The sequence below is a fragment of the Parasteatoda tepidariorum genome, chromosome 5 (assembly GCF_043381705.1).
Source record: "Parasteatoda tepidariorum isolate YZ-2023 chromosome 5, CAS_Ptep_4.0, whole genome shotgun sequence".
Classification (NCBI taxonomy): Eukaryota; Metazoa; Arthropoda; class Arachnida; order Araneae; family Theridiidae; genus Parasteatoda; species Parasteatoda tepidariorum.
The window spans coordinates 78701649-78719840 of record NC_092208.1 but is presented as its reverse complement, the minus strand read 5'-3'; the positions used below and the strand labels follow the sequence as shown (position 1 = coordinate 78719840).

The following is an 18192-nucleotide window of genomic DNA, read 5'->3' as shown; positions in this document are numbered from 1 at the left end:
ATTAAAAATGAACAGTGTATTGATTTTTTGTGGGTTGCGTCTGGATATATTTTTTAAGTTTTATGATTAAATTAATAAATCTATTCTTGAAAGCTATTTCTTAAAACAAATCAATTTCTTATGGAATTTTTTATTTATTTTGGTGGTTAAACTTCAATAAAGCAATGAACATGCACTTTTTCAATTTTTTAAAGAAATATTTGAGTTTTTTCACTTCTGTTCAGCTTATTATATTCTTTGGAAGAAATACGCTATAACACAAAGTAAGGCATTTCCGCAACCAACCGTTGTTTGCTAGGGGATCATAGAGGCTGTGACCAATGGCATGATTTTGGAAATGTAGTTAACACTTTGCACAGTTCGCCTCAACTTCCCTGACCAGCTGGTACCCATTGATTCTTAGCTGGGTGGGCTTCAAGCCGCTATTGGGCATCGAACCCGAACCCCAGTTCTTCACAATGACGGATCAGTCTCTTACCACTGAGACAGAATGTTAATAATTAAAAGTACTTATCAGAAATTTCAAAATGGTTTTTTAGATGTTTAAAATATAATTTGGAGCATTACTGAATAGCTTGTGTATTTTCAGAATATTTATAAGAAATAAAGCGTAAGGAAGACATATGAAGGCAATAAATTAATATTTGAGTAAGAAAGGAAAATAAAAACGTTATGACCTATTGTTATTGCGGTCAGGGAAAGTAAGGGAGGGATTTAAATCATCAAGAACTAATTTATTTATAAAAAGTACTGGTTTGAGATAGTTTTAATTCTTTCGAACCTTATGGCAAATATATCTCCTAAGTAGACTGTTGGGCTAAGTAGATTCCATTTTAACATTAGAGTTGCACATGACAGTTTTTTGAAATTTTTTTTTTATCTGAATGGTAGGTCAGACTTGTGAAACTTTTATGACACATAGCTTTGAAGAAATCAAATATTTGTGAAGATTTATGAATAATTTTGTGACAAAAACAATTGAAATAGAGCTAAGAAAAAGTGAATGTCTTAATATACTTATTATTTATATCTTTTTATTTTGTTTTGATTTATAACAGGCATAATTTTTAAAGTATATCATCGTTTAGTTTATTATCATTCAGTTTATTATCATCTGTTACCTTTGGATAACATTCGTCCCACTCATAAAGACTAATGGGATATCAGTGTCCCAGGGCCTAACTGCAAGAAATGAATGCAGACTTAAAGTAAATAAGCAAATAAAAACTAATTTTTAATATAATCAATGGTTTAAAAGACGGTGTGCTTAAAAAAATTCCTTTAAAAAATTAGAAATCGTCTTTGATAGGCTCTTGCTCCGAATAATAACTGAATAATGATTTATGAATGCTTGAAAATCTTTTGCTTTCTCTTATAATATTTACTTTCTCTTAATGTGAATATTTTGTTAACTGGAATTTTTTAAGAGAATTTTAAACTTGAAAAAAAAGAGGAATTAAAACAAATTTTAAATATAATCAATGGTATAAAAGACAACATGCTTAAAAATAAACCTTCTTTATAAAAAAAAATTGGAAATCAGTTTTGAATGGGTTTTATAGGTTCTTGTTCTGAATAATACCTGAATAATGATCATAACGTTTGAAAATCCTTTGTTTTCTCTCTTAATATTACTTCTAAACTCTTAATGTAAATATTTTGTTAACTGGTATTCATGAGAATTCTAAAATTATATATTAAGAGTAGTCATATGGAACACCTCATAAATTTTTTTACGTTTCAGCTTTCCTTTATGCTATGGAAAATAAACCTGGCCCTTATAACTCGAAAATTTTACTATTCCAATGTTTTAATAACTTTATTACTTACTCACTAAAATAATTTTAATGAGAAGCAACCGAAATCGAAATGACAACATAAATAAGCCCAAAGAATCTAAGCATTAAAAATTTCTCTTCTAAACAAGCTGTATTTTTACGATTTAAAAGCCAAAATCATTGTTATGTTGTTGATGCAATAATATGTAGCAATGTCAATTGATGCAACCTGATGAGAGGAGGTTGCCTATTGAATTTCTTGACGCAATGAAGGGAATTCCGAAAAAAAAAATTTCTTCAGTAAGGCTTCTAGAATTACACACTTAAGTAACTTGAAAATAAAGACAGAATTCGGAGAATTCTAATTGCTTAGTCATTAACGACAATGTCACGCGGACAAAGTACGCCATTGAATAAAACAATGCAACATATCATAAACACAAAGAACTTTTATATACCAATAGTTCAGAAAAGACAATCAAATGACAACGGGGAAAAGTTTTTTTTCTTCAATNGGGGGGGGGGAAGGACAAATTAAATTAAAAATTTCGAATAATATGTATTTTTTAAAGCAAACGTCACTTTTAGGATGTACTCTTTCTGAGCTTCCGTTGTACCTATATCCCAAAATTATTATTATGATTATATAATTAGAGAAAAACATATTTGCAAGCAGTATACAAAATTACTTTTTTTTATTAATGAAGTAAGTATCTTTGTACATGTTCTTGTAAAGAAATTATTAGAACAATCGTTTACAAGAACATTTTTCCACAAATTTTTCATAGCTTATAATAATAAAAAAAAACGTATCATTAAGTTACTAACAATTATACAGAATGCGGCAAAAAAAGCTGACCAAATAATTTTTTATAAAACTTTATTAAAGGGAAATAAATTAACAAAATATGACAAATAATAAAAAGAGTTGACATTTATGAAAAATTTTTTTTAACTGGTTGCAAAATATCCGCCTTTAACAGCGATGTAGAGTCACAAACGCATTTTGAAGTTTTAGCAATGGGCCGCTAGTCAGTGATGAGAAAAATTCCTTTTCACTGATGAAAAGAGCTTTACAGTCAAAGGGAGCGTTTTTCCAATCCAGCGGCCTTTAACGAGCCGCTTCACTCTTCAGTATTTTTTTTAAATAAAAAATAAATAACTAAATAAATAAATAAAGAACTCGATTCTTGAAATTTTTTTCACACATTTTAAAAGAAATAAAAGCTTGTATCATAATTGGGACCAACTACAGTCAAAAGGAATATCATCAGAAAAGCGATCGAGTAGTTAAAGGTCGCTGAATTGTAAATTAGCGTTTAGTTGTGACCACAAGGGGTTACCAAGAGAGCAAGTAGCCATGGATATTCTTGGAGGGGATATTTGTTTTTCATATATCTTTAAAAGTTTTGTAGTTTTAAAACTCTAATTTAAATTTAAAAAATATTTTGATTATTTAAGAAGGCATTTTTAATATTTGGGTAGAGGGGGTTATACAAAATATTTTAAGTGGTGGATAGTTCTATAAAATAATTCAAATCAATCGGTTAAAACCACTGATCCAAATTGGTTTCAAACTAATTATTCGAATCAAGGAATCATTTACGCTTTCGGGTTTGTACGACTTCTCATGGACAAGAGGTTAACCCGGAGTTGAGAACCGTCACTTAAATCCGTATCAATACCACGCATGTAATTGTATTTTATTTTAAAGGGATGCTTAAATTCAATTAAAGTTATTAAATGAAGACCATATAAAATATAAACAATCAGCGTTCTTCCCCCCCCCCCTCTACGGGCCGCGGTAAAATTATCCAACGTTGATTGGTCCGCGGCAAATTGTAGAAATGAATAACTTTTAATGTGGATACAAAATCTTCATGTGTTTCGCTCACATTTAGCAATTCATGTTTTTCATTCAAAATACTGAAGTGTCATTAAGGATAATGGCGTGCCATGTATCTTCGTTGACATTTAATGTCCGTGAAATATTGTTTGAAGTGATTTTTTCTTCTTCTTTTTATTCTTCTATGCACATGACGGGAAAAGGTTTTAGAGTTGAAAAAAATGCAAATGATAGAGGGTTTTTCTGAATGGAGAAGTGTATCGCCTTATCAAACCCAGTTTATGATGTTGAATTTTAAAAAAAAGAAAAGAATTATGAATAGTTTTCCTTTCATTCGCACAGTCTGGCATAAAGTCAAAAAATAATTTGGACTACTGCATGAAAAGGGACCATTTAAATATTGTTTCAGTGTAAAAATACTTCACCTTCAGTTTTTTACAGACATAATTTACATGTAAAGATAATATTCAATTAAGTGTCAGTATTTTATTATGTAATTTTATAACCGACGCTGAACAGCAGATTCAATTTTTATTTACGATTATTAATGTTCATCTCCGTAGCCTTGTAATTTTGAACGCAATCCAGAAGATAAGGGAACTCTTGATTCAAGTATTGAGAAACGACTTACCCACATTTACTTTATATGGAGAGGAAAACCACGCAAACCTCCCACGGTTAGCCTAATGCGCAAGGGAGCTCTAACCCAAGATCCGTCTACCAATGAGGATATTAAAATCGGTACTGTGGTCGGTGGGAGCCGGGTGCCGAATTCGTATCGACCAGCCATCGCTGGAATTCAAACCAGCATCACCTCATTGGGAGGGAATAGCATTCTATCCCTTGTACCACCAAGGCTCTATCTGTCAGTACTGAAGTATTTGGGGCAATATAATAATAAGCCACTTATTGAAAACTTTCAGTAGAGCGTTTTTTTAAGAACCTTTTTTGATGAAAAACACGAAAACTTTCTTCTGGCTCTAAGAAGTTATGTGATCAGCGCTTTTCCAGAAATTTTTAAGTAGTTATATGTAAACAATACTAAAGAAAAGCGTGAAGAAAAAATGTCACCTTTGAAAAAAGTTTGTTAATCATGTAGTCAAATATAAGACAATTTCATTCCATTATGAAGTTAAATAATAGTTATTAAAGTATTAATTCGAAGCATATTATATTTTAAATTATTAAATCATTTCACTATTTGAAATTGTTTTAAAACCGATATCGATTCCATGCGACCTTCTGCCTTCCGAGTAAGCAATCATACGGCATCACAAAACGTTATTTTCTGAATGCGTCAAAAATTTCTATTATTACTACTGTATTATTACTATTACTATGCTAGGGTTAAATGCGCCATTTTTATACACATAAACATTCGGAATGAAACTTTATATCATATATAACTTGAAAACAAGATAAATATTTCGAGAACAAGATATTTTAAACTATGCAGAAGCGATTGGAAGAAATAAAATTTTGCTCAGTTATTATTGTTTATTTTCTTTGTTGATGATTAATATTTCGGAGTACTATTTATAAATAATTATGTAAATCGAAATTAAGACCTTTCTTTAATTCCATCATTATTTGCATTTTCGTTTAATATTAATTGAGATGAACAATGGTAAAATAAAAGCACTTTACTGTGGATCTAGCTTCAACAATGAAAAATAATTAACCCTAAGTGATACAATAAATTTTTAGTTAATTAAGTAATTATTTAACTATAAAGCTTTAATGGTATATACGAGCAAATGTCCTTCTGTAAGTTTAATAAAATGATAAAAACACTAAACATTTATTTTTAATTATTAAAAAAAAAATTAAATTGATTTTCTCAAAAGTAGGTCCAACATCCTAAATCAGCCTTAAACACATTCCTTAAAATAATATTCTTTGTAAGAACCATTTTTGAATTAATAAATAAAAGAATCATTAAATAAAAGAGTTTATGAAATAAAAAGGGTAGTTATCAAAGATCAAAAGAGCCTAGAAAGACTTACAAAATAAATCTAAGAACTTACTCTAACTTAAACTTATTACTTCTTAATTTCGTTTGTGTTACTAGACTTTATATTTATTATTTTTATAGTTTACACATGTGTTTAGTAAGCAAAAACTAAATATTTAGCAACAAAAACATGAAGTCCGGGCAAAAAAAAAAAAAAAAAAATCGAGTGATACGAGGAAAAATATAAATAATTTCACATTTTCAATACGAGGATGAATAGTTTTATCTTATAATGAATTGTTTTATCTATTTCTAGATGAATAGTTATGCTTCTATATGAATACTTGATGAATAGTTTTAACCGTTTCACGTTCCAAATGAATAAGAACTAACTTTAAATATTCACACAATTTCAGTATGAATAGTTTTATCATCTTAACTTTCTAACTAATTCTAACGTATTGCCTTTTCTTAATTTATTATTTCTCTTTATTATTTTTCTAAATTTCAGTAATGTTTCTAGACTCATTACCGAGATTTATTACCAAGTTTGCAATTCCTATGTGTTATGTAGCCGAAAGTTATATATTTAGAAGAATTATATTTAGTCCAAGCATAAAAAGATCGAGTAACAAATGCTAAAATATAAATCATCTCACACTTTCAATATGAGGATGAATTGTTTTATCTTATTATGAATAGCTATATCTATTTCCATATGAATAGCTCTACTTCTAGATCAATAGTTCTACTTTAAGGTTAATACTTAATGAATAGTTTTAACCATTTCACTTTCCAAATGAATAAGAATTTTAAATTATCATGTAGTTTCAGTATGATGATGAATAGATTTATCTTCGTCTAGATGTTTGCTTTATCTACTTCTAGATATCGACAAATTTGTCAATGTTTACTAATGTTCTTTATTAAACCCATGAATTTTTAAACAGGCTGCAATTTGCATGAAAATGTTTTTAAATGTGATATTAGGAATGTCAGAATGAACCCTTACAGTAGGGAATTTTTAGTATTTCTAAGGGATTTAGCATTTAAAAGAGAATTTAGTTATACATCACGATCCAGCCCCACCTCAATATATAATAAAAATTAAATATATATACTATATATATGTTTAATTTTCACTATATAAAACTATAGATAAAACATGCTATATAATAAAAATTAAAGCAAATTCAATTCAATTACGAAATACAATTAGTTTCAGTCTTTGATGTTTTTATCTTCATTCCTTTAACTTTCCGACAGTGAATTTTTAGAAGCATGCACTGGGCAATGAAATTAATAAATCCTTTGTGTCGAAAAGCACACTGAAATGCATAAAACAAATAAATAAAGGAGAAATTTTTTTAAAAAACCCTTTAATTATTTTTATTGTATTGTCTGTACCACGTCTAGGTTTTTTGGTGAAATTTTTCGCGTCTTTTCCACGAATTTCAGTCCATTTTCCCCGTGATAAACTTGCAATCCAGATTATAAATGATCGCAATTTCAGCACAATAACAAATAGTTTTATACCAATTAAAATTAAATTAATTTTCAATCGTCAAAAGGTTGAGAAATTAGGCTTTATATAAAAACAAACACCCCTTCCTGGCCACAACGTTCGCACCAGCAGTCGTTTATCTAGAGGCGGATTATTCTCAATCGATCGATCCAGTGGTTGCCAAGCCTTCAAGTCACCCTCTATTGCCATATACACGTAGAATCCATTAAAAATTCTTCCCAGACAGAATGTCTCAAAAGCCTGGACTTTAATGGCCTTCCAAAAATATCGTTCTGACATTGCCAATGGCTAACACGTTTCGATGACTTTAGTGGGGGAGTACTTGCCCCCTTCACAGAAACCCTCCATTGGAGAGATGGGTGGAAGGATGTGTTTTTATCTCGCCTACAGGCAATAAAGATTATTTTTGGATGAGGGGTGTTTATATTTTATTGTGTTCTTGTATAAGCCCTTCCTTTAATCCAAACTTTAAAGATATTCTTTTCTTTTTCGTGTCGTATATATTTCATTTGGAATAATTATTCTTATTATTTATTGTATACGGTAATTCAATAATTTATTTACAATTTATGTATTTTTATATATTTCCATAGATCTTGATTCCATAGATCTATGGAGATAGATCTCCGAGCAATGTAATAAGTAATGCTATGATTTTGATGACTTTAATCCGATCTTTAAAGATAATCTTTTCTTTTTTGTGTCGTATATATTTCATTCGGAATAATTATTCTTATTATTTATTGTATACGGTAATTCAATAATTTATTTACAATTTATGTATTTCTATATATTTCCATAGATCTTGATTCCATAGATCTATGGAGATAGATCTCCATAGATCTCTGAGCAATGTAATAAGTAATGCTATGATTTTGATGATTTTAATCCGATCTTTAAAGATAATCTTTTCTTTTTTGTGTCGTATGTAATTCATTCGGAATAATTATTATTATTATTTATTGTACACGGTAATTCAATAATTTATCTACAATTTATGTATTTCTATATATTTCCAAAGATCTTGATTCCATAGATCCATGGAGATGGATCTCCATAGATCTCTGAGCAATGTAATAAGTAATGCTATGATTTTGATGACTTTAATCCGATCTTTAAAGATAACCTTTTCTTTTTTGTGTTGTATGTAATTCATTCGGAATAATTGCTCTTATTATTTATTGTATACGGTAATTCAATAATTTATTTACAATTTATGTATTTCTATATATTTTCAAAGATCTTGATTCCATAGATCCATGGAGATAGATCTCCATAGATCTCTGAGCAATATAATAAGTAATGCTATGATTTTGATGACTTTAATCCGATCTTTAAAGATAATCTTTTCTTTTTTGTGTCGTATATATTTCATTCAGAATAATTATTCTTATTAATTAATTTATACGGTAATTCAATAATTTATTTACAATTTACATATTTCTATATATTTCTATGGAGATAGATCTCCATAGATCTCTGAGCAATGTAATAAGTATCCTATGATTTTGATGACTTTAATCCAATCTTTAAAGATAATCTTTTCCTTTTTGTGTTGTATATATTTCATTCGGAATAATTGTTCTTATTATTTATTGTATACGGTAATTCAATAATTTATTTACAATTTATTTATTTCTGTATATATCCGTAGATCTTGATTCCATAGATCTATGGAGACAAATCTCCATAGATCTCTGAGCAATGTAATAAGTAATGCTAGGATTTTGATGACTTAAAATTTCTATAAAAAAAAGACTCCACAAACCATCAGAAATGACAGGAAAACGAAAAATAATGTCCTAAGAAATGCTAGCAAAAATGTTTTATATTAGTTTCTTTCATAAAATAAAAACTATGAAACGTAATTTGCATTTATAAACTTAATAAAAATTAAGATAATTAAAATAAATATGTAATTCTTGAGTAAAATAGTTATGAATTTTTAATTATGATCTGCATTAACACTAAATTTGCATTGCCTTATTGATTTTTTTTTAATATTGTTCAAATTAAAAGATTGCCTATTATCCAAAATCAAATTTTTTATATCTTTAACAACTTCGTTTAACATCTATACTTGTTATTGAATGATTTCAAATGTAACAAGTTTCAATACAAAACTTATATTAATACATGAAAAAGAAAATTCACAAGCAAAATATGCTTCGAAAAATATCATATAAAATTTATAAAAAATGATTAAAAAGAAAAAAGAAAAAGAAATCTGAAAAATGAAAAATTGTCCAAAAACCACGAAAAATACCACGCACAGGAAAAAAACAAGCAAATACGCAAGGAATGCAAAATGCGTTATCATCAACATCTTAGAACTGATAGAAAGCTACATTTTTTAAAATTGTTCAGAGTGTCTTTCAGGACGCTTTTGGTAAAAAAGAGAATAAAAAGAATAAAAATAATAGCATGAGTTTAGAGGAAGCAACAAGATATCTTTCTTACGTATCTTGATGTGATCTAGTACAGATTCCATAAACTTGCAAAGTACCTATTTGCAAATAATACTGAGGAAAAATTAGATACAAAAATATCAAGTTTGGGAAAGGTGTTTCTTATCGCTATAGTGCTTCAAGTTCAGCAATTAAACATAACCTCAAGTTAAGTTGAGAATATAATATTTAAATTATCATCATCATCCTGGTGCTATAGCCCTTGCAGAGCTCTGGCCTTCTCTAAGACTTTAGACTATTCTTTATTGTTGGTTGCCTTTCACTTGTAGCTAGTAATTTTAAGTAGTTATTTAATAAAGCTTAGTTTAATATCAACAATTAATAGTTATTAAAAATATTTCTGTAAGAAAAGATTTTTTCGTGCCATAGTATATTTTTATTTTTTATGTGGAATGAGTTTAATGTAAGAATACGGAAATGGATAATGCGACGTGCGAACTTCATCATGCGAATTAAACGCGTGGTTGTCGTTTTTTGCGATCGTTTCCACACCTCATTAACTATCTCAAGTCAAACGATGTGTCAATGACGATGAAGTTCAACGATCGTTTCACTTTGGTTAACACATGGGATGCCTCCCGGAAGCAAAACAAATAATAAAAACGATTTTTCTTTTTTCGATTTCAGATTGCTGAAGGAAATATACTATGTGCTGTTAATAAATCAATCTAATTGATCTATAGACCATTTGATGCGAACTTAAACGTTATATTTTCAAAAGCTTATAGACATGAAAAGTTTAGTGGATAGCGATGATTATGTAGATTTAGAAGATTTAGGTTTGTGAGTTATGTTCGAAACTTAATTTGGATATACCCTTCAGAAAATGATAAAATAAAATTTTTTATTACTTTAACAAGAGAAAATGGTCACAAACTTAAATAATTAATCTAATTTAATTGCATCCTTAGATGGAAGAAACAAATGAATCTAAACGATATTTTTGAGCATCAAAATAAACTTTGTTTTTGCATCATTTATTTGTATATTTAATCTAAATAGCAATTATTGTTTTTGTTTCTTGCAGATTATAACTCATTACATATCGTAAATAAAAAAGAGAATAGAAATGATTAGTCACTTCTGTTACGAAAAAAAGTTAATTTCATTGTTTTTGACGTTTATTTCCTTCTAACGTCAATTTCCTTCTATTTTTTAATTTATATGGATGACATAAACAACCAAATTATATAAAAATTTTATTATCAAATAACTCGTCTGCTGTTTGAAAACTCATTTTAAAATAGCTTAAAATTTTTTAAAAACATTTTTAACAATAATTTCCAAAGTTAGCAAAAATTATGATTTGAAAAAAAAAAAAACTGATTTATTTAATTTAAAGCTGACTCTTTTGATTTAAATCACATTTTGCACTTACCAACCAAAGCGTGTAAAAAATTGTTTTAACCATACTTAATGATACTTAAAAAGAATATTATAACTAAAATAGTAAATATTTTTTACTAAAATGATTAAAATTTAATTATTAAAAATTAATCACTGAACAAATGAAATCAAAGTTATTTTTTAAAGCTCAAATTGCTAATAAATGTTTTAGATTGAGTGATAATTTGTCGATTATTTATTCAAAACAGAATAAACTAGTTAAGATCACAAAAACTACTGAAAAAAAAATTAATTATTTTAAGTTACACTCGGTAGAACAAATCTTCCTTCATTACTGATATACAATAACTGTATAATTAATAAAATTTAAAACACTTGTCTTTAAAACTAAACTGTGTTTAACTGAAACATGTTTATTATCAAAGAATTATTTTGAATACAGTTAATGAGAAATTATAATTTAAAAGTTTCACCACCCTTATCCAGTTTAAGGCTTTTTTAATTATTTTTTCAGTCTCTTAAGACGTTAATTATTTTTTATACTGAAGACTTTTATTATTTTTTATTATATTTTTTTTATAGAAGACTTTTATTATTTTTTTATTATATTTTTTATATAGAAGACTTTTATTATTTTTTATTATATTTTTTATACAGAAGACTTTTATTATTTTTTATTATGTTTTTCATATAGAAGACTTTTATTATTTTTTTATGATAATTTGCGTGAATCTCTCTTTCATTATTTCTTTGTAAAAAACTTTCATTATCAATAAAATTAAATTTAAACAGAAAAACCCAAAAGAATGTATTAAATACTTATGTTGTATAAAAAATATTTTTGACTTAATGTTTTTTTTTTTTTTAATATTCAGGTTTTTTTCATTAATAATTTTGAAAAAATTATCACAGTTTTTTTAAAGGTGTAAATTATATTTCCTTTTTTAAAAAAAAGTAACACGAAAATAACACCAGTTTCCACACATATTTATTATTTATTAGAGCAGTTATTTTTATTCATAACACTTAAATTATTTAATACTTTTTGTTCATATGTATTAACCTTGTTACTTGAAATAATGCTTTTTCTATTTTTTTACGTTAAAAAAAAAACTAAAGAAAAAAATTCGTGGACTCATTATTTTTATAAATATTTATGCACCCTATACCTACTAGTACATAAAGTGTTTTTCCCTGATTGGTCCTTTCACCAAGGAGATAGCGGAATTTACTGTAAAACTACTTTCACCGCAGAGTTACCATGGGGGAAAGTCAACTACGAGTAATCGATCTTCAATATTGGCTCGTTTTTAAGCTTGAAAAATACGATTCCACTATTATTTCATAAACTTAATATCATTTCAGACTACATTTCATTTTGTTCTAGTCTTATATTTAGATGGCTATATTTAAGCTATATTCAGAAGGTTGCAACACAAAATCAATTTTAGATATAGAAATGTGACTAACTTCAAAACTGTTCTAACAAAGTAAATTTACAATTTCTTTCCAGTAATCAATAAAAATTTAGAATTTTATAAATTAAAAAAGTAAAAACATTTTTAAAGCAAAATAAATTCTTATTTATTTTGCAGATATGTTTATGTATATATATTCCAATAACAAAAATATAAAAATATGCACACAGAAAACAAACGAACAGATTTTTGAGTTAAAATTTGACTTTTTACATACTGTTGAATTAAAACTTATATGTAATCATTACTGTAACTAAAAACGCAGAAATTGATTATACACGTACTCGAAATTTTGTTCCAAGAATAATTTTCGTCTGCTGTTTATGTAGAAAGTGAAATTTAGACAAACGTTTCATGAGAAATTTTAGAATAAAAAGTACAATTATTTAGAGCCATTTAATATAAAATAGTTAAGCAAAAATGCGACAACATATTAACACTCTTAATAATAAAATTGTCTCCACTTGAGATTTAGTAACAACGCTTATATGAAAATTGATAGATATCAATAAAAATTGAAATAAATAAAAATTTTGTACTTTAATTTATTGTAGAACAGAAAGAAATTCTTTGGTTTTATACTTAGGATATAATGAAACATTATTGCTTCTGTTCTTGGAAAAAAGTTACCATTAATAAAAAATAACATCTTGTAAAAAGTTAATAAATAATAGATTAAAATATTTAAAAAGTTTCAATTTAAAATATTATTGAGTTTTTTCAATGAAATAAAAGAGAATACTTTTAAAACATTTGAAGAAAATAATACAAATAAAACAATATTAACTCAGTTAAAATAAAATAGTGCGCAAAAGCTATTTCTGTTTAATAGCTATAAATATAAGCAAGTGTGGTATTATCATTTATTATCAGAAAATGTGTTAAATTTTGCTTTCAACTAATAGTATTTTTTTTACAAAAACTAACCTTCTCACTAGTTTAATGAAAAATAATTTTAATTTATAATATTTTATAAGAAAAAAAAAATAGTTTTTTCACTCTTCAAATAAAATTCTCCTTTTTTTAAATGTACACTACAATACACAAAAATGTCATAAACTATTTCTTGAAGTAAAAAAAGTATGTGTTTTTTCACAGAAATAATTTTGAAATGTATTGTATCGAAACTTTAAAAGATTTAACATAGTAAATACGAATTAAATAAGCTTCTCAGTTTTAACATATTTGAACTGAGTCACTTTATTTCATTCATCTTCGTCAAAGATGTTCGTTACATAAAGTAACGAACATATTTGGTGATTATGTTTGTTAAATTTTTATTTCTTTTTAAATTACGAACATTTAAAATTTTTTTTTTTAAAAGCAATAATGAATAATGATTGCATTTTAAACGAAATAGTTTAGTTTAGTTGAACTTTTATTTATGTACTATATAATAATACATTATATATTTCAAATATATATTTTTTTTCTAATGAATAATGGAGGATTTTTTAAATGAAATACATTTTATGACCTTTTTCTTTTATTTTAACTGTATAATTCGACCAAATTTTACAATGTATTAATTTATCTCAAAATACATCAATAAACATGTATTTCTTTTCATCTTTACAAGCAAAAAGAGGAAAAAAGTTAAAGGAAAATGTTTCACTGATGGAATTCCTTTACAATAAGGAAAGCTTAAGATCAATAAAGAGTAAATTATGTTATTTTTATCTAAGAAAGATTTAAATACGTCTAATTCATTTACTTACCCAGCTCCATATTCAAATAATAATCCCAATCCATATTTCTTCAGCTGTTAATCTTAAATATTTGCTCTACAATCACAAGTGGGAAACGCATTTGACACGTATTACAGTTCATAAAAATTGCTCTTTTTTATTTTCACATTGTTTTAAACACTGGTGGTTAAAAACTTGAGAAAATCTCGATATTGTTCCTTGCAAACTTTTCCTAAAATACACATCCAAGGCATTGCGTCAACTTGCACAAAACTTCACTTTTGTTACTTTACTTTTTGCCAGGTGGGAACATGTTATATTGGACAATAAAAACTTTATTCTTTCAATTCGATGATTATATCAGAATGCTCTTTTAATTTGGAAAAACTTTGTATCTATCGACACTGCAGCTTTTTTTAATAAATGATATGAAAAACTGCATTTATCAAGCATTAAAAAAAAGAGTGCTCGTTCAATACAGAACCTTATTTATTCCTCATAGAAGCTTTAAAAAGTCCAAAAAATATATATTTTGATTCAAAAAACTTTTTTTTTTTTGACGCTGATATGCTTTTGAAAACGATTTACTGTTTAATATTTTAACAACAATTTAAAGAAACACGGAGTAAATAAGGCTTTAAGTTTGATATAAAAAGGTATATTATTAAATTAATCTATTTCTCTGCATTTGAAAGATACCATATAAAAAATATAAGTAAAATCTCTCAAAAGGGAAAACGTGTCACCCCTTGATAGCAGCGGAGATTAATTGACGAATATTAATCCAATATCCTGGTCCTCAAAACTAAGTTAAATCAATTCAAAGTCGTCTGCGCGTAGCCCCTTCCGCCGAACGTTTGATCCACCCTCACAAATCGAAGTGAGTCTCCTCTCTCGAAGAGCAGACGATGTAATGACGGCGCTGTGAACGCCAGGCTTTGAGCGAAAAACCTAGAAATCGTGCCTTGTTGCCACACGATGATACAAATCTTCCCAATGATTATGTTAAAAAAAGTTATTGAATAAAGCTTTTAAGTTTCAACGTTTATTAATACTTGTTTGTACTAATATTTCGAATTTCAAGGTCAAAATAAAGTTGTTTTCTTGAAAACGTATAGACTTATCGTTTGTTGCATAACTTTAATTAGAACTTAATTATGAACATACTGCTTAAAAAATTGTAATAAAAAAACTATCTTCATATTCGTATTAATACTCTAAAACAGAAGTTTAAAAGAAAAATTAGAAAACGATTGTAAAATTATATCAATTCTCTTTTTGGAACGAATCATTTTATTTCAAAGCAGTAGAATTTGAGTTGTTTTAATATAAGGTGTAACTTGAAAGGGAAGAAAGATAAGATGTTATTATAACTGTTGTTTTCTAATTAAACTGTTTTCAATATTATTATTATAGCCCAATTTCACGTGATTCAAGAGCTATTCTCTAAATGTTTTCTTAATTTTAGCATACTTAGAATCTTTATCAAGTTGTAAAATAAATTCCAAAATCATGTGGCGCACATAATATATTTTCTTGATGAAAATTACTTTAAATATATTTGTGTTGTTATGCATTACTTACTATTAATAAATATTTATTCGAAGCCCAAAAGAACTTTAAAAGGTTTTGTGTTCTATTAAATAAGAGACTTAAATGAAAATAAGAAGCGTTTGTAAGCATTTTTAAAAAAAATCTGAATATTTAAATAAAATATGCAAAGAAAAAAGGGTTCATTTTCTGATATATGAACACAGCTATATAAGTCAAAATATGTAGGTATAAAAGGTTTTTACCTTTTTATTATAAATAAATATGAGAAAAGAAATATAGAACTTTGCATCGAAAAGATGATCTCGAAATGTAATTTATTGTGATTAATTTTAAAGTCTTAGAACAAATAATGAATAACAATGATGAATAATATTCCCTATAAATAGGACATAGAAATGAGAAGAACTATAATCAAATTATTATATAACTCCTTTGTAAGTACTATTCATTATTAACATAACTTCGAATTAATGAATTAATTATCGACATAATAAGTAAGCAATGCTAGTAAATTCCTTTCGATCAAAAGTTTCCCTTTCAATCAATGAATCATTCTCGTTAACAACAAATTTTTGCTATTTAATGTGCGTGCAAGTTCTTAATAACAGATTGGTGAAAATGAATTCGTTTCATAAAAAATACTTGGAGATAGCATTTTGCTAAACAACATAATTTCAAAAACTTTTGTTGCATGAAATATGTTGAATCTTTTTTAATAAATGATAATCAGGTGGTGCAATGTCAGGAAGTTAGGATGGTGGATGACACAGAACCTCCCATCCGAATTTAGTTTACCTTAAAAAGTATACAATGCCGGTGTACAATACAAAAAAGCATACAATTTTTTTACTATAATTTAAGGAATGTAATTTTATATGGAAAAAAAATTGAACGAAATGGATCGAATAGTTTCCGGAAAATCGAATTTTAAAGAAGTTGTATATTTAAAATTCTATAAATGTTAAGTATTTTGCTAGAAACTTTCAGAAGGATTGCAGTTTCCTTTTTAAAAAAATATCTGGCGAGCTTAAATCATTTTTTTTCATGATTTCTCATTTAAAATTATTACCCAAGAACTCATTTAATGCTGAGCTATTTAAGATAATTTTTCCACAAAGTAAAACCGAAAATGAGATTTATCGAAATGAATCGCTAAAAAATTGAATTAAATGCTGTGTTAAGTTAAATCGAGTTAATATGAAAATGAATATTTTTACACGATAATATATTTCAACTTAAAATCTTGTTATGTGTAGAACATGTACAATTCAATTGTACGTGAATAGTACACAGAATGTATACATCCATGGAATGTGCTAAATTGTTCAACTTATTGAAAGTGTTGTAATGTAAAATTTAAAAAAACATTTTGTAGTGTGTCTACCACTCCAAAAATACAATTCCAATTCACTAGTATATAAGACACGTTAATTCTATTTTGGGGTTCGTTTTCATAGATGAAAGTGGACATTGTAAATATGACTCACTCCACATTGGTGACCTTTGGACTTAGAACGTGACGTGAACATGCCTATCTAGACAGCAACGCTCACTTCGATGTGAACAAGCCTACTTCAATGGATGGTCCGCATTGAGCATTGCGACTGGGACATTATCCACCAGCTACTTAGTCTCAATCACACACAACGTACAGCACAGGAACGACCACTACCGTGAACTTAATACAGCTCTCACGCTCAGCACTCAAAAGTACGGTGATCTTAATACAGCTCTCCCGGTTTTTCACAAAACAGCAATGAATCAACTAGTGGTAACCATTCATTGAATTCTATCAGAGCTATAATTCTGGTGGGGGAGTACTGTAGTGCGTCTATCCCTACAAAAATANTTGCGACTGGGACATTATCCACTAGCTACTCAGTCTCTATCACACACAACGTACAGCACAGGAACGACCACGACCGCGAACTTAATACAGCTCTCACGATCAGCACTCAAAAGTACGGTGATCTTAATACAGCTCTCCCGGTTTTTCACAAAACAGCAATGAATCAACTAGTGGTAACCATTCATTGAATTCTATCAGAGCTATAATTCTGGTGGGGGAGTACTGTAGTGCGTCTATCCCTACAAAAATACAATCCCAATTCAATAGTATATAAGACATTTTAACTCGATTAAATGTTGCTGTACCTTTTCATAGATGAAGGTTGACATTGTCAATAACAACTCTCCCCACAGTGTCTCTTAGAATACCGGTGTGGAACAATTAAATTGTTCAACTTATTGAAAGTGTCATTTACAATGTGTTGAATTGTTCTTATTGAAAGTGTCATTTACAATGTTTTGAATTGTTCATCTTATTGAAAGTGTCATTTACAATGTGTTGAATTGTTCATCTTATTGAAAGTGTCATTTCCAATGTGTTGAATTGTTCAACTTATTGAAAGTGTCATTTACAATGTGTTGAATTGTTCAACTTATTGAAAGTGTCATTTACAATGTGTTGATTTGTTCAACTTATTGAAAGTGTCATTTACAATGTGTTGAATTGTTCATCTTATTGAAAGTGTCATTTACAATGTGTTCAATT

The 18192-nt window shown here is 27.5% G+C and overlaps 1 protein-coding gene across 2 annotated transcripts in view; it reads right to left on the bottom strand.

The window, feature by feature from the left end:
• Positions 1-15082, bottom strand: part of LOC107456554 (split discs) — a 65729-nt gene extending 50647 nt beyond the window's left edge. For both annotated transcript variants that reach the window (XM_071180662.1, XM_016074447.3), the window contains exon 1: positions 14115-15082. The gene's annotated coding sequence lies outside the window, so the exon portion shown is untranslated. The remainder of the gene's footprint in view (positions 1-14114) is intronic.
• Positions 15083-18192: the final 3110 nt, after the last annotated feature.